At 37.7% G+C, this 22,762-nt stretch overlaps 1 protein-coding gene across 1 annotated transcript in view; it reads left to right on the top strand.

The window, feature by feature from the left end:
* SERTAD2 (SERTA domain containing 2) overlaps nucleotides 1–22,762 on the top strand; it is a 106,940-nt gene continuing 84,178 nt past the window's right edge. The window contains exon 1 of the mRNA XM_045549736.1: nucleotides 1–835. The gene's annotated coding sequence lies outside the window, so the exon portion shown is untranslated. The remainder of the gene's footprint in view (nucleotides 836–22,762) is intronic.

Here is a 22,762-nt window from a genome sequence, read left to right as displayed (position 1 = left end):
CGATGCCCACGCCCGTCGGAACAGCGGGCCTCGCCATTGGGTGTTCCCATGCGCTCCCGCCCCCTCGGCGCCTCGCCCTCCCGTCACCGCCTCCCCTCTCGGCTCTCCCTCGGCCCCCTTACCCCGCCCGTCCCCGCCGCATCTTCCCTGTCCAGCTGGGCGGGGACTGCTGTACGACTCTGTAAAGTCTGTGAGTCACTGCACAACCCATCAATCCAATTAAATGTCTTGAGCGAGCCGAGCAGGCGGTGCTGCCGCCCGCCGCCGCTCGCCCTGCCGCCCTGCTCGCAGCGCCCCTCTGATCCATGGCTGTCTGTCTGTACTTGTTACCGTGTAACATCCTCCTCCTCCTCCCTCTCCTCCTCCTCGGGAGCCGCTGCAACTTCCCCTCAGCCAGCCTCCTCCTCTGCTTGGGGACTGCAAAGGCATGGGATAGACCCAGAGCCACTTCTCTCTGTCTCCCCTACAGCCCTCGCTCAGTTCCCTTCCTTTAAATTAAAGTCTGTTCGTCGCTCCTCGTCGTTTTAGAGATTTATCTGATAGTCTGTTATTTCCCCTGATTTTATTTTCCCTCCCTGGGGCAAGGGCTCATAGGGTCCGGTGGGTTTATTTTAGAGAGGAGGCGCTCCACCCTCCCACGCCCTCCGTTTCTCCTCCTCCCTTGTCGGCCGTGACTTGGTTTCCCTGCTTCTCTCCGCTCCCACCCCTCGAACTCACCGTCCTGCACGCGAGTGACGCACCAGACACCCCCCGCCCACAGCCCAGACGTCCCCTCCCTCGCTGCCACCCCGACCCGTCTCGGAGCTGGACCAGGTGCCGACTTCTTCGCAGAGGGGTGAGTACCGTGTTGGGTTTTGGGGGAAATCTGGGAAAACGTGGTGGCCGGTCCACTTTTGGGGAGGGCAGGGATCAGGTTGTGGGCTGGAGGTTCCTGGTCCGGCGTGGATTTGAGGTGGCGACTCCCTCCCTCCCTCGCTCCCTCTTCCCCCGCCCCTCGACTCCTTATTCACCAGCCTTGCTGTATTTCTAGGTATTGCCAGACTTCCACCATCGGGGCATTATAAAGCTTATAAAATAATTGGTAATGGCATGCTTTCTGTCTTTAGGATGCTCAGTGAGTGGTAATAGTCAGCATTATGATCTGCTGGCCTCTATGACCTGCAAAAAGTGTAAAACGGCTGATGGGTGCATTTTCCTCTAAATCGAAGTTAAACTTTTATTCAATAAAAGCAAAGCAAAAGGTATCTTTAATTTGAATGCATGGTGATAGAGCAACGGAAGACAGGTTGCTAGAGGCATCGCTTAGTATTTTTATTATAAAATAGTTTTATGGGTTCCCTTTTGAAAAAATATCAATTCAGGATTAAAGGTTATGAAGTCTTTGAACCTGTTGGAGGAAAGCAAGGTAAGATGGAAATCCTGTTTGACACTTCATCTTTCGCTCACCTCTGTTCTAGGGAGACACTACAACACAGAATTTTTTATTTCTCAGTCACTATACACAGTGGAGTATGTTAAGGGTACCAGAGAAATAAGGATTATTTTTCTTTCGAGATCCATCTTTTGTGTACTTGATTGCACTTTAAACAATGTCATTTACAGAATTTTGTAAAATTTTAATTTGGTGTTTTGGTTGTCAGTAGCTCAAAAGTGCAAATACTTGCCCATATATGCTTTATGAGACTGTTGCCTTATGCATCTTTAGTATTTAGTTTGAGATAAAAGTAAAAATTAGGAGAAATAGTTGCTCTGAATTGGCTTCTGAGGTTGCTTTTTAGAATTCAGCTGTTTTAAGATGTTATTACTCTTTTTGAATCAAGTTCTGGGCTAGTTGTCCACAAGATTCAAATTAGGCCAAAGCAAACATGTTTTGAAATATTAAAGTACAGGAAAGGCCTCTTAGTAGTTCATTCTCTCCTTCTTTTTCAGACTAACCAGAATAAGTTGTTACTAAATTTAATTTTAAAGAATAGACTGTTCCTGTACTGAAATCTGCCAAGTTGCTACAGAAAGATTTCTTTTTAAAGAGCAGAAATGTGTTTGTGATTAGCCCAAAGTAGTAAAGTTGAAAAGTGACTTAAATGTAAATGTTGTCTTAAAGAAATGCTTGTCATAAGTCCTAAAACCTTTCCAAGTGTTTCAGGAAGACTTATACAAAGCCTTTTTAAATTGTTTAATAAATTTTATCATGTGACCCTTTTCATGAGTGTAAGACTGAATCACTGAAAGGCCTCATTGCACAGGGGAGCCATGCTGCCTGAGTTTGACTCTTACCACCTTCCCTCACTGTCTGTGTGACCTTGGGCGAATTTCTCACCTGCCTGTATGGGGGTTTGCCTGTAAATGGGGAGGACAACTTCTCAAGGGGTGTAAGGATGAATGAGTGTACTTGTCACAGAGTGCTCCTTGTTAACTGCCCCATCATCACCGCCAGTCTCATAGAGGGTGTCTAGTATAGTGGTTAAGAGTGGGGCCCCTGGAACCAGATTCTTTCTATAGGTTCAAATCCCAGCTTTTCCTCTTGTTGTCTTTGTGACTGGTCAAGTTAGCCTCAGATTCCTCATCTGTAAAATGGAAATAATAATTCCATAATTCCTAATTCATAGGGTTATTATGAGGACAGAATGAGTTAATATATGCAAAGATCTTTACTAGTGTTCGGTACATCTTTTCAAGTTTAACTCTGATATGTTCCTTATATATCTTGAAATATAGGTGACTATTTTTAGAAGTAGATTTGTAAAGAATCATTGCTATCAATAAAATAAGGAGAATTTTTATCCATATTTGCCTGATGTTTTATGGGGTTTACACTTTCAAACTAGAGTTTATATGAGCCTTTAAGAAATTTAGTTATTGAGTTGAGTTGACCTCTCTTTCATTTAAATTTGCGTAATAGAATGTATATACTTCTATTGCAAGTATAACACATATCACACATTTGCTGTTGTCTGTAGTTTTCTCCCCTATTAAACAGAAAGCTCTTTGAGGGTAAGAATAGTATTTCATTCACAATTTAATCTCCAGTGCCTAACAGAGTACCTGGTACATAAAGAAGATTAATGAATGCTTGTGGAATTAATTAAATGATGTTATTCTCAAGTTGTTTCCGTGTAGTTGAATGAACATTATAAGTGATATTGTGGAGAGTACTATTATTTGTATTGTTGAATTGAATTTTCACTTTCTCCCTTATTATTTTTGCAAATAGAGAATAACTGAGGGGAATTACAGTATAATTTACCTTTTACTATGAAACGATTTTTCATTTTGAAGATTAACTAGAAAATAGTCTGAAAAGTAGTTGTCTAATATCATATTTTGATATCTGACATATCCATTTTTAATCATTACAACTTTCTGACTCTCTGACTTTTTATCATCAAGTTGGATGTTGTCATTAATCAATATGAATTATACAAATTAGATTTGGAATGTCCCAAATGTTAATATGATATTACTATGTGCCTCAGAATTAATAATAATAAAGAGAATTTATCAACCTAACACTATGAAAATAAAATGACATGATTCCTTAGGGACCAAAGCCTTATTTCTCTTTCCATTCGAGAGTGAAGCTCTTCCTCTTGAGCAGTCTTAATAAATAATTAGCTATTGAAATAGCTGCACTAAATAATGTGATAGGATCATAAAGGAACTATATGTAATTAGTAAATAAAACACTTAACTTTAAATTTAACCACATACTTAATAGGTGTTACACAATTGGAGAATTTTTTTAAAAAAATAAAGCAAAATTGATGGGCCCTACCACCTGCTTCTTTTATAGACTCACTCTATTGTACTTGTCAGTAAACTCGTTTAATTACTGTGCCTCTGAAGTTACCAAATGCCAAAATTATCTTTCATGAGCAATCTTAGTAACAAAATCTGAATACTAATCTACTCAGAAGAGTTACAGTGTTCCATAACATTGTTAAAACTTTTCAAATATGTATATGAAATATCTATTACACTGTGGGAAATTTTGTGTACATAGTCCTTCATTGAAGCAAATCATCAGTTACCCAGTTTTGTTGAATATATTACATTCTTGTTTGCTAAAACAATTAATTCTGAAAACTTGACCCTTTTTTTGTTCACATACTTTTAAAGCAGCTAATCTAAAGTGAGACTTTTATTTTATTTTATTTTTTTTATTTTTCAGACTCATGACTGGCACAGAATAAAGTGAGACTTTTAAAAGTAATAATTTATAGGCACTTAGAAACTGCACTTAAGTGTTGGTCTGCAAGATGGAAGAAGGTCTCTTATTTTTCACTTGACACATTTTAGCATGACGCTTATTCCGTAGCTCACATCTCTTAACCTTTTTTGTGAAGACATTTGGGTATTTGTTAGTATTTTATAGACATATACAATATCTCCAACTTTTAAAACAGCAATGTTTGTTGTAAAGAATTATTTGTAAAGAAGAGCAAGAAGGAGTAGAAATAACCTTTGAGGCGTGTGATGTCTACCTTGTCTTCTGACATTAGGAAAATGGATAACTACCCATCAACTCTGTCAGTCATCAAAAAGAGAGGAAAATAATATATGCATTATATAATGACATAAACTCAGAATTAAAGTCCATGGAGTTTTACACTGAGCGATGCTACAGATTGGCACGTGACCTTGAGTTTTACCCTTCACCACCACTCTCCATAAGTGAAGGCAGTTACCCCGGGCTCACTCACAGAGGAAGTTGTGGAGTCAGATGTAATAGCTTTTTGAAAGCATTTGAGAAGGACAAAATGCAAGCAAATACAAAGTAAACATTGGCATTCAGAAATGAATATTTGTTCATCATTATTTAAAAATTATGACCTTTCAGATTTTTTATCTTAAGGGCATTTTTCCTTTTAATTTTAAATTTGAAGAGACTTCTTATTGGCATGTTCACAAAAATGTATAAGATAACTTTTAAAGAAGCAAGGAACTTTAATTGAATGGGGGTTTAAATGTTAACGCTGAATTTTGGGACATCCTGAGTTGTAGCAGATGTTAATATTTTAAGAACAAACTTTAGATATCTGAGAGAGAATACATTTTATTAAGTTAAAGTTTGTAAAACTTATACTTGCATTGCAGGAAAAAATGTTCAAACTTATCAGATTCCATTAGAAGCATATTCAAAGAGAAAAAAAAATCATATTATCTACTTCTAAATTTCAAAAAGGTTGGCTAAAGGCCCCCTCTTTATACTCATTTATTTTGTACCTTGAAGGCAGTGAAATATACATATTTCGGAATATAGTGGCTTAGAGGATTTAGTTTATTCTAGTTAATTTTTTATGTAAGAAGGTGAGTAAAGGCTTGTGTGGAAAGGCTGCATTTTAAGAAACTACTTTTTTTTCCCTCTTGTCCCTAAAAATGAGTTAGGAGTTTTTAAAATTTAAAAGTCAAAACCTTAGAGTTATCACATTCTATAAATTTCTTTGAATTCAGTTTTACTTCTCTCTGATTAATAACAGAATTGTCACAAACTCATGATGTCACTTTTCTAAGTGGAAATGAAATTCTAGTGTACTCAGAATAAGAACTATTAAAACAAATAAGGCATGTAAAGAAATATTTATTCTAACTGATATTAGGAATAATGAATAGTAATTCTCAAATATGAGGTTTCCAAGCAGAAAGCAACTTTTAAAAATATATTTTCCTTTTGTCCGTACTATTCAAGAGCCAACCCACAGAAACTTAGAACAATCTGATTTCATTTTGGATTTTGAATTTAAAATCTCCATTAATGTTTATAACATTTTATGTGGTGGTATATATAGCTCTTTGGTATTGTTTACTTTTAATATATTAAATAAAATGACCAAAGTAGTCCACCTTTAATTTAAATTTTATCTCCTTTTTACATCATCTTCTTTTTGTTCTAAAATTGTTTTTCAATTTTCTTAATATTTCCCCATGAGTTTCTTTTCTTTTAATGCAGCATCTTTCTTATTTTGTCCTTCTTCCCAAGAATCACTGGAATTCTTTTTCCTTGATCATAGCAGGATTTTTTGTTTGTTTGTTTGTTTGTTTTGTTTTTTAGCTCCCTTTGTGTTTGCCTCTGTATAAAGTATGGAATAAGGGTTTTCATTTATTTCGGTCTGCTTTATGAAACTGATGGAAAGACTTTCTATAGAGAGAATTTGCTTTGCCTTATCTCAAAAGGTGAGCTCGCTGACTATCTTATCTACACAAAACTTAAGGGGCCTCTTCATAACCTGAGACCAAGTTTTAGGTTATGTGAGGTGGTGACAAGGGAAAACCGTAGCATGTTTATTATTTACTGATTTTATGTTAATCTGTTTTATGTGAGGAGACCCATGGAATTTTTTCTGTCCACGTTACCTTGAAATGTCTGAGACACACAAGCTTTATTTTGCTCCATGCCTGGTGCTCTTGAGAGCTTTGGGAACTTTTGGGATGACCACTTGCCACCTGACCACATGGGGAGTGGCTCACCTAAGAGCATCACATTAGATAAGATGAGCGGCTCCCTTGTTTTGTTCCATTTTTAACGCCTTCAAACCAGCAGAACATCGGACCATATCCACTGTGAGGTTTTCTGGGTTCACCATTGTTGAATGATGAATGGTTCCTAGTGAAATAACCATCAGCTTTATTGTCTGCCATGGCTTCAACTCAAACGAAATGTATCCCTTTGAGTTAAATTTTATTATGATTTTGAGAGTGCTTTTTACCCAGAAAAAAGAGTATGCAAATAAATATGTATTTTTAAAAATAAAAGATTTACATAAAAATCCTGTGAGCAAAAAGTTTTCCTAAGTACCAAAATCCATTGATCAGGAGAAAATGTTTAATAGTTTTTCAAAATACCTGACGTTTTTCAGACACCAATAGGAGAAAACCTTTAAATTTGATTAAACAAAATGAATACTCTTTTTGATTTAGAAAACAATCCATTGTTACTTTTTATTTAAACAATCCAATTATAAAATTAGATACACTATATTTTGGAGTTGATTAAATTAGAGACTTTCTAGAAATTAGACTTTATAAAATCTATGCTACATGGAAGAAGTTTGGTTTTTTTTTTGTACACTTGTATCCTATTTTTGGCTTCCATTCCTTTGCTCATTCAGGTGACTCAACAGGTATTTATTGAATACTTACTATGGGCCAGCTACTCTTATTAGGCATATATGATATAGCTGTGAAGAAGAGAGATATTCCTGCCCTTGTGCAAATTATATTCCAAACTATTTTAGGGTGTATAGAGCTTGTTATCTACTATTTGGAGCAGTCATAATTAAACATTGTGCAGATAATGGCCTGAAAAAAGTAAGAGTTCTTTATATGGATTTTATCCTTTTGACTTGGTATAAAAGGAATTCTAAATCCTAAAACAAAATTCTGCTTTGAGTAGACAACTTTTATTTGATTTTGATTGAAATATTCAAAAACAATAATGTTGTTGGTATTTCCAACAGAAATCATGAATCATACTCATTTTTGAACCCTGGAAGACCTTCTAGTGGACATGGTCTGAAATTTCTCCTAGGTTTTCTTTATACTTTTTAAGTTGTTTTCTCCCGTTCCTTTGTGTTTTTGGTGACAGATCCTGAAAAAAGTGGGTAACACTGAAAATTGTACAATGGAAATGTACTCGTCTCTGCTCTATTGCACAATTAAAAGAAAATCTTAAAAGTTTGCTTTGCCTAGTGTACATTAAGAACTTAATTTTTTGTTTCTATGATTGTACTATATAATTTCCTAAACAAACAAATAAAGCCCTTAGTGTTCATTTCCATCTCAAATATACCTAAGTGTTTATGCAGTACAAATAATATTAATACACTATAATGTAACATCATGACTTTCATTAATTATTTTATTCATAAATATTTAATACATGTCCCAAGTGCTTAGGGGTATCAGAGACTAATAACAAGGCATGGCATCTGCCTATGATGGTATTCACGGTCCAGTTGGTGACAAAAGATCTCCACATGAAAATTAAATCTCTTGTATTAGGCAATATGTGAATTAGCTTAATGGGAAGACTAATGGAGGCTACTACAGTAAGCCTAGTCCAAGTTAAGTGTACTTGCTGTCTGGAAGTTCTGGGTGGTCTTTCTGGGAATCCATCCTTCCTTTTAAGTCTGGGCAAAGTTGGTTAGCAGACCTTCTTTGTGCCCTGGACGCCTAAGGGTATAACAGCCTTCACTCTGGCTTCTGTTATGGCTCAGCAAGGAAGGGGAGGAAAAGGACTGGAGCACACATCTAGTGTTTATTCCGGTCACTAGCTGTCCCCTTGGGAAACAAAGACTGCACCTGAGAATAGAATATATGGGCCAGCATGGATACTTTTAGGTTCTTGAGAATAAAAATTGTTCAGTAGCTTTGGGAAGCCTGATGTATCAGTGAGGGTCCTGTGGATGAGGGGAACTGCCTGAAAAATGGAAGAAGCACTGGAATGGGAGGAAAGAAGTGGAGTTGGAGGCTTTTGACAGTTATTAAAGACACTTGCTTCCTCACTGTTGCCTCAGGCAGCCCTGCCTACAAGATGAGTGTACTCCAGGCCTAATATGACAAATTTAGGAAGTCTGCACATATTGCTATAGTATGTAGATATAATCTTTGTAAGTGGTTTTGCTTTGGAATTAACTGAAATTCCTGATGTGTATGTTTAAATTCTCAAACTTAATGCTGTGTGACTATGACTTTTGTTTTTGTTTTCCTGGATATTTGGAAATATTAAGAATCTCTTTGTTTTTAGAGTACAGGTATTAAAATATTTGTTTATTTGGACCTAAGTCTAAGATAGGATAATACAATGTATGCTGTTTCTTAGATTTAAATTAGGGTGAAAAAATCCGAAGCTTCATGTTTATTTTGTCTGTTAATGAAAGTATTTGGATACTTGTATGGAAATGTCCTTTTCTTTTTTTTTGATAACAATCTCTATGAAGTGCTTCTTTCCCTGAAAACTCTATTTCTTTAGAACCATCACCACTCAATGTATTTGATTCAAAAGGCCACCTAGGGTAGTTATGTTAATTATCTTGATTGCTGTGATGATTTCAAGGATGTGTACTTATGTCAAAGCTTATCAAATTGTACATTTTAAATACATGCACTTATTGAATATCAATAAAACTTCTAAGAAAGCTACCTAGTTTGTAAGGTATATTTTCAAGATAAAATCCCTATTATAAGAATTATATTTTTAAAGTTTATCATTTACTTTTTTATTTCTTTATTTTATCTACTCTTTATTCACCTGTATCCCATACCCCAGACACCTAAATTTCAAGTAAGAAAGACAAATAGAACTGAGGAGGCCCTTGTGCCAGCTGAAATTTAGATATAGGACCTTAGAGAGCTTTTTTCCATTTGTAAGACTCACTGGAGTATCTTTAAGTAATTTGCACAAATTTGAATTTGGAGAATTGGAGTTGGGTATTCTTCAAGGAATCTTTTCCTTATAGTTTAACAGATTATGACTCATCTTTGGCAAGGAGTAAAGAGCATGAGTTTTGTTAAGGCTTTTTTTCCCTTTTTTAAAAAGAGATAAATGGCTTAATGCTTCTCCTTAAATATTGTTCCTTTTTAATTTTTTCAATTTTGTAAATTAAATTTTGGTAGAATGGGCCATAGACTCTCTGAACAGATTTGTTTAGGGAAAATCTAAGTCTGTTCCATTCTTCTTGCCGCCATGGTCTTGAGCACAGCACAGACAGCTTAGTATACGTTTGTTAAGTGATGGTTTAATATTAGTTGAGTATTCTTTATGTTATCCAGTGTATGCTTCAGGGAAATTTCTTTATTGTTGGAATTAATGCCTATGTTAATTCCAATAATTGCCAAAAATATTGGCAATTTTTCATGAATAAAAACAGTCTAGAAACTTTATCAGAGTTATGTTTCTGGGGTTGGGACTCTCAGGGTGTTAATGAGTTGTGACTTGGAAGCTCAAGCTCTTTCTACCACACCAGCAGGACACGTGCCCAGGCCACAACCCAGGGTGAGGCCCTGGCTTCAATATGTTAAAAGTCCCCAGGTTGTTGTAATGTGCAACCACACCACGCTCCACAATGCTGTCTCCCGCCCTGTTTCCCACACCAAAGCTTTCTATTATAGAACTTTTCAAATATGTAGAAAACCTGGAAGAATAATTTAGCAAAGACCCATATTCCCTCTTCCTAGATTGAGTAATTATTAACCTTTGTCCGTATTTGTTTTATGACTCCCTCCCTCCCTCTTTCCTGTATGTATACTTTTTTTGTAGCAAGTGAAAGTAAATTCTGACATGCATCTCCTGAGGATAAGGGCATACTCCTATAAAACCACAATACCATTACCACACCTAAGAAAATTAGTAATAACTTGGAATACTTTTCAAAAGTTTGATTCCATTTATTAAAAGCATATGAATCCATATTCCACTAAAAATTAATTGCATGTGAAGTGAGAAGTTCCACAGAACTCTGGAAATTTTGGGTAAAGATGTGTTTCTTTGTGTTTGCAAGTAAAGCCACTACTTCAGATTTTTCTATGAGGTAAATGGCTTTTATGTGCGGTGAGGTGAGATCCTTTCTGGCTGTAACATCACATGATCATATCATGAGGAGAAACATTTATCAAAGTTTATGCCACGTGTGGTTTAGTGGAAAAAGCTCAGTTTTGAGCTGGAATGATGTTGGTTCAAATACTTGCTCTGCCACTTAACTGCAGGTGACCTTGGGAAAGTTAAATTCTTGTTATCAGTTAAGATGCTTTTAGAAACTGCCCTGAAGCTTGCTGGAATCATCAGGAAATTTATTATCTCACAACAAATTCAGAGGTAGGGCAGGCTTCGGGATCGGTTAGTTCAGGTTCATAGCATCTTTCTGCTGTGCGAGGCTCCTTGTTGGCACCAACTTCTGTTTTGACTCCTTTCTTCGGCTGGTTCATATCCATGCATTACAGTATTCAGAGGAAGTCAGAAACCTCTTCACAGCTGTGCGCTGTCAGTCTCCCTGTCTGATTGGGCTTCTCCGCCCACCCCTGGACCGATAACTGTCTTCAGAAGAGCATTCTGCCCTGACTGGCTTGGACTAACCTGTATTCCTCCTCGAGCTGGGGCTCTCTTGGGAAGAGGAAGGGAGGAATGGGCGTTGGATATGCCTCTAACAGTGTTTATTACTCCTCTCTAAGCCTGTATTTTCTTTGCAGTAAAATGGGAACAGTGATATCTACCTCTATGATTATTACTGATATAAAATAGGTATAGCCACAAACACAAAGCTGATGTTTAATAAATGCTAATTCCTATTCTTTCTTCTCACCTTTCCATCTTATAGAAAAATCCAGTCTTCCTTTGACCTTGCCACCCTCCATACTGGTAAGATGTGTCAGTGACTCTCCCTTAGCTGATCTCGTACCTGTCCTCTAACCTCAGTATCTAGGGCACAGCCTTTGATGTGAGCTTTGCAAATCGTTCAGATACTTTCCATTAACCTTTTTCTTTTACATTTCAACTTCACTTTATATTATTCCAAAGCTAGGGAAGGAAGACTGTCAACAGTGTCTACACATTTATCAAGATCCAGATCAAATGTGAACAAAAATCTCTTCTACTTTACCAGCTATAAGAACAACAGAGTTGTAATAGATTTGCCCCCTTTATTAAAAGGAAAGCACCATGACCCATGAAAAGGTCAGCAAAATGAAATGCTATTGGAAATAACAGTATTTTATTTGTCCAGGATAGACCAGGTCTTTGATATTTGGGGAAAATCTAGGCTTACCATGGTAGTTTAACTGCTCTAGTTTCTCTGGAACTTCGTTTCTAAAATAAATTGTGTTTAATTTAGCGGCAAATCTTTTTTGAATTGTTGGGTCTTGAACCCTCTCACATCCAGTGTGAGAGAGTCATCTTCCAAAGACATGTTTTCTAATACTATGTGTGTGAACAATGGAGGGTCTTTGTTCAGGCATGCTCTTTTCAAAACAGGGAGAGAAGGATTGTCATCTTTTTTCCCCTATGGCATTTCTAAAGCACTCTTGAAACACCTGTGATGTCTTTCAAAATTGTCATAACCCAATTACATGGAAAGATCTTCACCTTTCGGGGTGATTTTCTTCTAAAATAACAGGATCACTCTTGAAGGGGAGCTATTGATCCTTCTTGACTCCTCTAAGTAGAATGTTTAATTCCTGCTACCCTCCATGGCAAGGGAATAGAAGAAAGGTGGAGTCTGGTGCCTCTCTTGACTCGAAAGATGCTGAACCCTGTCTTGTCGCTTTTCAGTTACAATTCTTTTCAGTTTGTCTTTAATTTTTAGATTTAGTGTTGATGAGGTATCTATTGATCTGTTAAGCTCTGTGAATGCTAAAAATTCTTACTCAAATTTTGAATGGTTCCATCCATAACTCAAAACTTCTGCTGTTATGAATCATTTCAGCCAGAGAGATGTTTTTTAAAGGAACTTTTTAAGTGTGTGTTGATGTTTCCTATACATCTCAAATGAAGGTTCTGCAAACATTCAATTGTAATGCAGCACAATGAAAGCAAAACTCTGAAATAAATTGTAATTTTATTAAAGAAGCCAGAGAAGGAACACTGTGTCCATAATTTTAGTTAGAAATAGTAGAGTTTTGAGAACAAAAAAAGTTTGAAATTTGTATTGCATTTCCTCATGCTATTGGTTATGTTTGGGAAGGATAAAATATGATTATAACTTGTGAAGCTTGGTTTTGTTTGAGTAGCTTTTTAATTTTAATGCCTTGCAGAAAAATTTTCTGGACAAGATCCCCTTTGCTGCGTAACAAATGCTTTCACTGTTTAGCTAAGGTTTGCTACTAATGGCTCAGAGGCTGAAATGAAAAGTGAAATGGCTGTTGTTCCCCTCTAATAACTGGATTTTATTTTTATTTCTACTACCCAGTGTTATAAAAAGAAAAGAAAGCAAAGATCAACATCCAAGAGCGCAAACAAACTAAAATTTAATTTCCTAACTAGAATAAGGCTGGCTTTGCCATGATGTGAAAAGTCCTACGTAGGAACCGTTTGTTCATAGCTATACAGTTGACCGTACTGATGGCTGGGATTAGTGGTTGGATCAGGATGTATTCTTATCTTCAAACAATCAAGCAGGTAAAAACCAATCGAGACTAAGCGATTAGACTGACTTTACTTTTTGTTTCCCCTTGCAAGAAGTGTTTCCACTGTGCATCTTGCCCCTATGTCTTAGTCTACCTGAGAAAATGGAACAAAAGTCTTAAGTGACAGTGGATTGAAGAGCAACAAAGAGTACAGAGTGTGTTATCTGCTTCTTATTACTGAAGATTCGTACTCAAATCATAGAATAATTGCCAGAGCTTTGTCTTTGCTTTCTTGATTCTATCATTCCTGTGTTCTATCTTGAAGCTTCTGGGCAAGGTCTACACCCTCAAATTGTGCGCAGTGGATTCTGAGGGCAAACTGCTTTTGTCCCAGGTTATTTATTGTTTTCATTTTTCTCTAAAGGAATTCTTGTTCTGACTGAAAATTGCAGCATGACCTGTGAAAAATTGTTGACCAGCTGAGAAAAATATATTTATAGTAGCTTTTAAAAGAATTATTTGGAAAAGAGATTATACTTGGAGAATATTTGTTATTACTTCTGAAAGATCCAAATAACCTGGGGAAATGTTAGGGCCAAGAGTCCATTTTGCCATTCACATAGCACCGAGTTCTGTGCTATGTGACTGACACTTTACTGGTCAACTTGAGTTTTAAGAATAACTTTTTTTTAAATTGCAGTTGAAGAAAAACAAAGGATAGTTTGAGGGTACTGTTGGAACTGTATTATGTTTGAAAATTTTGGTTGTCAGAAAATTTGTCTATAATTTGGCGAAGTCCCTAGACATAAAGTTAGTTTTATGGTGGACCAAGTCATGGAGTCATCTTTCCTACTTGTGGTCCAGGGACACTCTGGTCTTCTCAGCACTGTTGTATATCACTACAACGATAATCATGTATGATCACTAACATAGTGACTATTAGTGGTAAGTTCACTAGATTGACATGCGTCATGAACTTTTGGTTTTTTGCAGTACTTATGCATCCTGAGAACAATATGATGAAAACGGAAGCATTTTGTATTTGGGCTAATTTAGGATTACCAGTAAAGTTATAATACAGAATCATGATAGAGTTATAAAGGCATCTGACCACTCCTTTTTTCTAATTTGCCCTCACATGATGACTGGACAGGGAGAAGGGCAAAGAAGACATATAAAAGAGCTCACTTTCATGATGCAAGAGAGGTGCTTGTTGCCACCACTTTTTGTTTGTCTGTGTAATCTGTGAATCATTTCATATGGCTTCTGACCTAGGTTCTGGTGCCCTTCGTTTCACATCTTTTGGATGACTGTGCTTTTTTTTTTTTTTTGAGATGGGGTCTCACTTTGTTGCCCCAGCTAGAGTGCAATGGCATCATCATAGCTCACTGCAACCTCAAACTCCTGGGCTCAAGCAATCTGCCTACCTCAGCCTCCCAAGTAGCTGGGACTATAGGCATGTGCCAGCATGCCTGACTAATTTTTAAAAAAATTTTTTGTAGAGATGGCGTCTCAGTATGTAGCTCAGGTTGGTCTTGAACTCCTGTTCCTCAAGCAATCCTCCCACTCTGGCCTCCCAAAGTGCTGGGATTACAGGCATGAGACACCGTACCTGCCCTATGACTTTTATTATTGAATAATTGTATGAACACGAAGGTTTCCCTGAAAAATGGATTTTCTATTTCCTAAAATAAAGTGGAGGTATTTTCTTTGGTTCTTCTGCTTCATCTTATGTTAGTCATTTGCATACTTACAGTCATTGTTGGTGTGAGCATTACTCTTTTTTTTTTTAGACAAGGTCTCACTGTGTTGCCCGGGCTGGAGTACAGTGGTTTCATCATGGCTCACTGCTACTTCAAACTCTTGGGCTCAAGCAACCCTCCTGCCTCAGCCTCCCGAGAATCTGGGACTATAGGCATGCACCACTGTGCTTAGCTAATTTTTGTATTTTTTGTAGAGACGGAGTCTCGCTCTTGCTCAGGCTGGTCTTGAACTCCTGGCCTCCTGGCCTCAAGCAGTCCTCCCACTAGAGCCTCCCAGAGTGCTAGGATTACAGGAGTGAGCCACTGTGCGTGGCTGAGAATTACTCTTTTTTAAAAGCTTTCAAATTGTTTTTCAGACCCAGTTGTTGGCATTCTGGCTAGCAATATCCCTACCACTTACCTTAGGAATACAAAATAAGATGCACTTTGGAATATTTAACTCTTAACTTTTGAATACTGGAAGCAGGTATCCGTGCAAATTCATTACAGCATTACATGATGAGAAAAAATATAGGCATTTTTATGACTAAAAAAGTTTTTGGCAAAGAAAAGTTCTGTCCTGTTCAGTAAGTTACTGAAATGGAACCGAGTCTTCTTTTATTAGGTATGTCTTTGAAGTTGAAATGACTCAGTGCTTATAGTCACCCATGAGCCTTAGTGTAGTGAGTTCTTGGAACCCTTTGTGCTCCCCAGGAGGCAGTTTATGCAGCAAATGTGTAGTAAGCAAGTATATTATGACTTTTCTTAATAGCATACCACAGAGCAGATGATGTTTTGGTATACTGGAGTGCAGCAAGCAGTTAAGCCATGAGGCGTCAAGTGAAAACCCAGGCACTTGCCAATCCAGTTATAAATTTCTGCTCTTCACATGTCACCCTGTTTTCTCTGTGTGCATTTATAATTGCTTTTAGTGATCCAGTCAATTTGACAAACAAAGGGTAACAAAATAAAGTCCAAATAGGCAATTTTAGAATTTTAAGTTAAGTTGAATGGGGGAAATATTAAGAATGAAGATTACCATCAATTTGGTTTCTCTTACTGTTCCTCTTGCAGATTGCCTTGACTGACAAGTTGACTGCTTTACTTTATGTAAAGTTTTATTCCTTTTAAAGATAAAGTTCATGGACTTTGTACTGGCATAGGATGTGTGTGAAGCTCTGCTCTAATCCTTTGCTCTGTTCAGTCAATAAAATTTCTGCACATTTAAAACATCCCTAGCTGTAAGACTGTTAATGCACCTACCTGCCGCCATTTTGTTACCATTGTTTCACGTTGTCATTGACTTGTGTGTTCAAGGTGTCCTTTACCACATGTAGGAGTGAAGCTGGGAACAGCCGTTTTCAAGTACAATCTAAAACTACTTCTGTATTTTTCTATAAAGGTTTTTTGACATCCTTTTTGGCACTCATGTTAAGGAGGAACCCAGGGATGGCCCTTCAGGTTTCCTGATGTGTTTAAGAATATTGGCCAAAGTTACATGTTGGAACCAACCCTGGAAAAGTTGAACTGGTGCCATATTTTTCATGCTGTTTTGTCTAACTGTAAAATGAAGGAAGTGCTAATAACACTTCCTACTTTTTTAGCACGTTTTCCTCCCCAGCTCTCAAAGGAGTTGGCCAATATCAGGCTTCATTCCCAGCCCATGTTTCTATTCTTTTCTAACTCCCGTAATGTGATGTTGCACAAAACTCTCACTTGTTATCTTTCTTTTTCTTCTATGTTCCCCTAAAAACTGGAAAATTATATTTGCTATTATCATCCCCATTTCTCAGACGCTGAGAATAAGGTATCTCTTGGCTAAGTATTTGACCTACGATTATACATAAACTGCCTCAGAGCCAGAAACAGAACTTGGGATTCTTCCGCAGTGTCGTTTTATTACTGAGCCATAGTTTCTCTCCTTTTCAGCTACACTTACAACAGAACCAGAGAAACACATTTCCAGGTACCAAAAATATTTCCCATGTCTCTTCCTCAGTGTTCCAGTGTTAGGATTTACACTAGATTTATTGCCTGAAGTAAAGTTTCATTGCCAGTTATAAACATGATCTGCTCCTATATTATTCCTGATTTGACTGCCATCCCAGGGATAGTTGAAGAAAGATTATAATGAATGCAGCCCCTATTTTCTTTTTGCCCTTCTAAATTTGATTTAGCAGGTTGCTTTCTGCCAAGAAATTTCATGAATGGGCAAATGTTAATAAGCCAGTTTTTTTTTCTTTATAGTAATTAACCTAACAAAATATCTCCCCAAAGTGGATTCAGTTAGAGTATGTTAATACTTGGGTGAGTACTTCCTGAATGTATAGGAGGAAGCAACTCCAACTATTCTGAAAATGAGTTGTTCGTATAAAACTTGGTTACTGCAGTCTGAATATGTTTTATGCTTTGAAGTACATCGTCATAGTTCTTTTTGTTAGTGAATATTTGTAGAACGTGAGGAGGGTTCTGTAAAAACTAAAAGAATTGCCTGTTCTGCTTTCAAAATGTTTTTTAAAAATTAAGGATGAAGTTTCTGAGTGACAGTACCCCCCCTCTTCAGAGTAACAAAAGTGAAAGTTGGTTTTTGATCAATTTTGCGTAGTCTTCTTAGTGAAAACGTCAGACCCAAAGTGCGTGCTGGTGTGCACACGCTCTGCAGTTTCCTTGTTTTGGTGCCCCTGCACGTGAACCGGTGCGTGCGCACACACGCCACACATAAAGAGTCCATTCTTGCTCACATGCAGCCAGAGGAGGCTGGCCACTGCGGGTCTCGGGCTCAGTGGAAGTTGGCAGCCTTTCTTCTCCTGTAAACAACAGCCTGACATCACCCCATGCCGTGGTGATAGCGGACCCACTTCGGAGATTCTCTGTTGGCAGAACCATGGAGGGCCTGGGTTTGATCATCTTCAGTCACTCTTTGAGTAAATGCAATGCAGAGAAGTTTGTTAATGTCAGAAGTATTGGGGTAGCCCTTTAAAACTGTTTTTAAAGTACTTTTCCTTGAACTTTCACATGTAATCCTACCAACAAACCTGTGTGATCAGCAAGAGAATTGTGGTTATTCCTATTTTAGAAAGGCGCTAACTCAAGTCCAGAGAATTAAAAAGTTAGTAAGTGGTGGTGGAGAGACTGAAGTTTAGGCTTTCCAAACCCACTGTGTTAAATAACTTCTTTAGAATACTAGTTGTTAATTGTTCTCTTCTGTTCCTTCTGTCCCATCTAATGTATGGGATAATGATGTATGAGTTTTTTCCAGTCAAGACATCTGTCATTAAAATTAGATACAGTCTTGCTGCATTTGAGAACTCCTAAGGTAACCCACTCCCCAGCCTCTGAGAGAGGCTTTGAAATATCTAGCCTAAGTCTACACTCAGCAGTGTAATTGGAAAGATTTATTAACAAGATGATCCTGTTGCTCATTTGGCCTCTGAAAGCTACATAAAGTTGAGAGGATGAGTGATCGTAATTCTTTTGTGTTGTTAACTGCAAGAGACAAATCAACATGAAAGGACTGCTTTATTAGTTAGAAATCAAAATTTTGTAGGGGAGGAGGAGAAAGTTGAACAGCCACTGGTTAAAATATAACTTATTTGTTATATAAAATACTTGTCTTTCTCATGTGCCCACTTCTAGTTTATTTTCAGGCAGTTATAAAAAGTGGAAAAAAGCCAGTTACCTTCCATGATTTATATAGTTGCATATATGATTTGGAAATACTTTAGATTGCAGGTAGTCCTTGATTTTCTGTTTGTGACTCTGAGTTTTTCAAGGTGACATTAAGAATAAACAGGAAGTGCTTAGATACGTGTGAATTATCCACAGTAAATTACGTGGACCTTAACTTCTCTGCCGAATACCCAGAACTCAGGAGCTAGCTCACCTGATTTTGAAGTGTATTTTTAGGGGATGCAAATTAATGTTAATTTTAGCTTAACACTGACAGAAAATATGTTAAAATCCTATACATTAAAAAGGCAAATGTAGTTTTAAAAAATAAACTGCATTTTAAAAATGCACTTTGACACATAGTAGGCACTCAAAAATGAATTTTAAATAAAGCTGTGATGATCAGAAGTTAACTATATTAGTGATCTCTATATGCTAGCATCGGTACAATAGTAGACTAAAATATACCCAAGAGGAAAAAGCCCATTTTGGGTGAAAGAATGTATCTTATTGAATAACTTACAATAAACCAAAAGGGCTGTTTATTTTGCATTTAATTTCATTAAATGGAAAAAAGGTTTTGCCTTTAAAAGATGATACTACGTTTTAAAATTACAGCAGGCTGAAGGAATAGAGGTGAAGTTCATAAAACCTGGTTTAACAAAAAAAACAAGTCACTGCCTTCTCACCATCTTTCTCGTCTTTCTGTGAGTGACAAAGAAAAAGGAACAAGTACAAGCTACCAGCCAAAGCCTCTCACTTCTGTTCTGCAGCAAAGTCTCAACGTCTGGGGCTGCCGTGGGCGTGGGGCGGCCCCTCAGGGTGCTGTGCAGGCTGTGTGGGGAGCAGCCATGCAGGGAGCGGCCATGCAGGAGCCCAGGCAGGGAGCATCCTGTGCAGTGCAGCGAGCGCGCCCGCCCTGTGGAATGCAGTGCAGAAAGCCGCCAGTGCAGTGTGCACACCAGGCCGGGTCTTCCCCAGCACTGCCCTTGGGGGAAACCCACACCACTTCTTACAGGAATGGCAGCAGGGGGTCTGCCCAAACCAGCTTTAAGTTTAAAAAAAAAAAAAAAATAGACTAAACTAAAGTGTCCCAGCTTATCATCTAAGAGGCAGTGGAGTTTCTCATCTCTGCATGAGATTGTTTGTAATTGTAAACAGATAGCAGTTAGATAACTGAAGTCAGTGGTAGACCAGTTGGAGAAAGAAGCTGGGCTTAGATTTTAACTCTTAAGTAAGTTATCTTGCTTACCCCTCTCCCACCCCATCCCACTGGATATAATATGAACAGAAAAAGTAAAAATTTAGTTTTAATCCTTCAGGAAAGCATTAGTTTTTATTCGAACACTTCAGAGTTTTTTGAAAAATACCATTCTGGCAGATTTGTTACTAGTAGTAATACCACCTAGATTTGTATGACACATTGCAGTTTATAAGTGCTCTCACGAGATTGTCCCGTTTAACACCCACAGCCACAACCACCTTGTGACGTGTTTTCTTTCCCATTTTATAAACGAAGAAACAATTCTGAGAGTTTACAGCCTGTTGAAGGGCACACAGCTGTAACACAGTAGAGCCCTCCTGCTCCCCTGTTCCCAACGTCTACCTTCCTGGTCTTCCCCACCTCTCACTCTCATACTTGCACAGAAAACCACAGTCCAGAAATCTAGCTGAGTGATCATTTCATGTTGCTCACAATAAGAACATATATATCATCAAAGGGCAGCTTCTTGATTGACTTTGAAGTTAATAATTGAATAAAAGAAGAGGAGCCTTGTTATTTCTTATTTAGGATCATGCCAAAAGAACCTTAGCGACTGTTGAGTTTTAATATAATGTTTTTAATCTAGAGTAAAACCCTTCATAAAGAAAGTGAAACTCCAGTTAATTGCAAATAATAGGGCCTAGTTCCTCAAACTCAGACCAGTGTGTTCTTTCGTTTAAAGGGTACCTCCTTCAACAGCAGCTATAGTTCTTGTCCCAGGAGCTAATTTGACTTGAACTTCTAGCAGACATTCCTCAGTATATTTCCTGTGCAAAGGCCTGTGTGGAACTGGCTCTGCAGGAGTTTAGGATCTAGCAGGGGTAGATCCTAATCCAGGAGAAAAGGCACCTAGTGCTAAGTGTTCAGGATTTAAAAGACTAAGAATGTCATAGATAACCCAAATTTGGCCTCAGTCCTTTGGAAACATTTATGAAGAAACTCTTTTTATATGTTCTTATCTGACCTCCTATTTGTATGCAAAATGACAACTATGGCCACTTTGAAACTTTTAGAATAATGCCACCTATCTCTGAGAAGCTGAAGTATAAAAAGGTTAAAAGCAAACCAAATTGTGATTGTTAGCACCAGATTTCTCTTTAGGCATCGTCCCTAGAAGTTTTAACTGAGAGAAGAATCACATCACTCATGCCTTGTTATAAAAGCTCCGCTGATACCTTTGAACTCCTTGAAGTACATTTTCTAAGAGCTGATGGCGAGCAACAAGCTGCATGCTTCATGGCCTTCCGTGAGCGCTGGTCAGCTGAGAACCTGGAGAGCCTTTCTGAATGTACCCCTGATAATTTGGGCAGTCTCCAACTCAAGCTGAATTGATAGGGAATGCAGAATTGATCAGAATAATCATTATATAAAGGTGATCACTTTGCCAACAAACATTCACAGAATGCCTTTATAGACTCAACTTGCATCAGAATTAAACTTGTCTTTCTCAGTAGTTGCTTCTAAAGCTGAACAAACTTCATTGTGTAAATGGGTTAGTTTCTACAGTATTTTGCATGAAATGTTCAGGTATACACAAAGGCAGTTGTATTGTAAATTTCAAGGGCAAACTAGCCTCTAGTAAAGCAGGTAACGGAAAAAGCTATGTTATATTCTTAGAGGAAGAGAAGTTTCTCTTTAATTTAAAAAGCTGCATTCAATTTCCTAGTCTCTTGGCTTGGATCATAATCACCTCTGTCAGCTCCTGTTTTTGCTTTTTAGCCAAACTCTTCATTCTCTCATGTTTCTGCCTGTCAGTCAGCAATATTTGGTTATAATCAGGTGATCTTGCCCTCACTTGGTTCTCCAGGGCCTAAGAACTTGATAGAATGATTTTGGGTTAGGTTTAAAAAAAAGAAATAGGAGCCTGTTTTTTTTTTTTTTTCTTTTTTGGGAACCCTTTTAACAAAGAGCTATGCAGTACCAGACATATAATGTGTCTCAACGGCTTCCAATCAGGCCAGCGATAGAGGCAAAATATTATAAATGGTGCATACATGAACTTTGCCATAGAGGCTTTGAGGGTCCCACCTCCACTTACCATGTTTACCCCAAAATGTTCTTTATTTCATTACAGTAGTGAAGACCAAAGTTGAATTTCAATAATAATCTTTTTATATTTGTAGTTTTTAAATGAATTGTGCCAGTTTTCCCTCTTACATGATAAATGGGCTTGGGAGGGAGGAATTTCATGGATTAGTGCAAGAACCTGTTTGTTATTCATTGGGACTGAAATTTTCAATTCATCACTTCAGTCCCCAAGACTTCAGGAGAAAAACAGGCATTGCACATCTATATGATTGAATGTGTCAGAAATCTATCAAAGTAGCTTAGGAGAAAACAGACACTTATTGGCTTATAGGCTCTAAGAAAAGGTTAGGCCACCAAACTGTGGAAAGGGCAGTAACACAGCATGGACTCTCTCCGTATTTCATCTCTGCCTCTTTCTGGATGTTCATTTTATTCCTTCTCATAGCAGACCATTTTTCCACATGGCCGGAAACATGGCCACCAGCAGTTTATCCTATAGCTTCTGTCGCCGAAAAGTTCTCTGGGTGCTGGGTTAAAAAAAATCATAAATAAGGAAGTCATCGGATCAGTATGGTCTGGTGCCTATCCCTGGAACCCTCAGCAGGGGTCAGATAGGAGAGGGTCATGTAGAGACATGGTGACATGTGTGTTTGCCCATATGACTGTAACTGGCTGGGTGGGTACTTCCTAGGATAAACGATGGTTGCTGGGAGTAAAATTCCCCAGCATGTATGCCCACTACAGTGTGCCAGCCTAGTGTCTTTCCAATGTTTGGGCAGAAACCCACAGTAAGAAATGCATTTTGCACTGAGGCACACATATATACACAGGTTTAATTGAAAAACAGTTTCTTGAAACAAAACTTACCATCACTGTGTGCAAGGCATTCTGATATTTTCTATTATATTCCATGGTAGTTCATTTTTACAATGCTGCTTGTAACCTACCTAATTTATTTCTGTAATTTGAAAAATACTGTGCTAGACATTAAAAGTAGCAGGTAAGT

The sequence above is a fragment of the Lemur catta genome, chromosome 4 (genome assembly GCF_020740605.2).
Source record: "Lemur catta isolate mLemCat1 chromosome 4, mLemCat1.pri, whole genome shotgun sequence".
Lineage (NCBI taxonomy): Eukaryota > Metazoa > Chordata > Mammalia > Primates > Lemuridae > Lemur > Lemur catta.
Note: the sequence above shows the minus strand (reverse complement) of the source record. Positions and strands in the feature narration are given on the sequence as shown.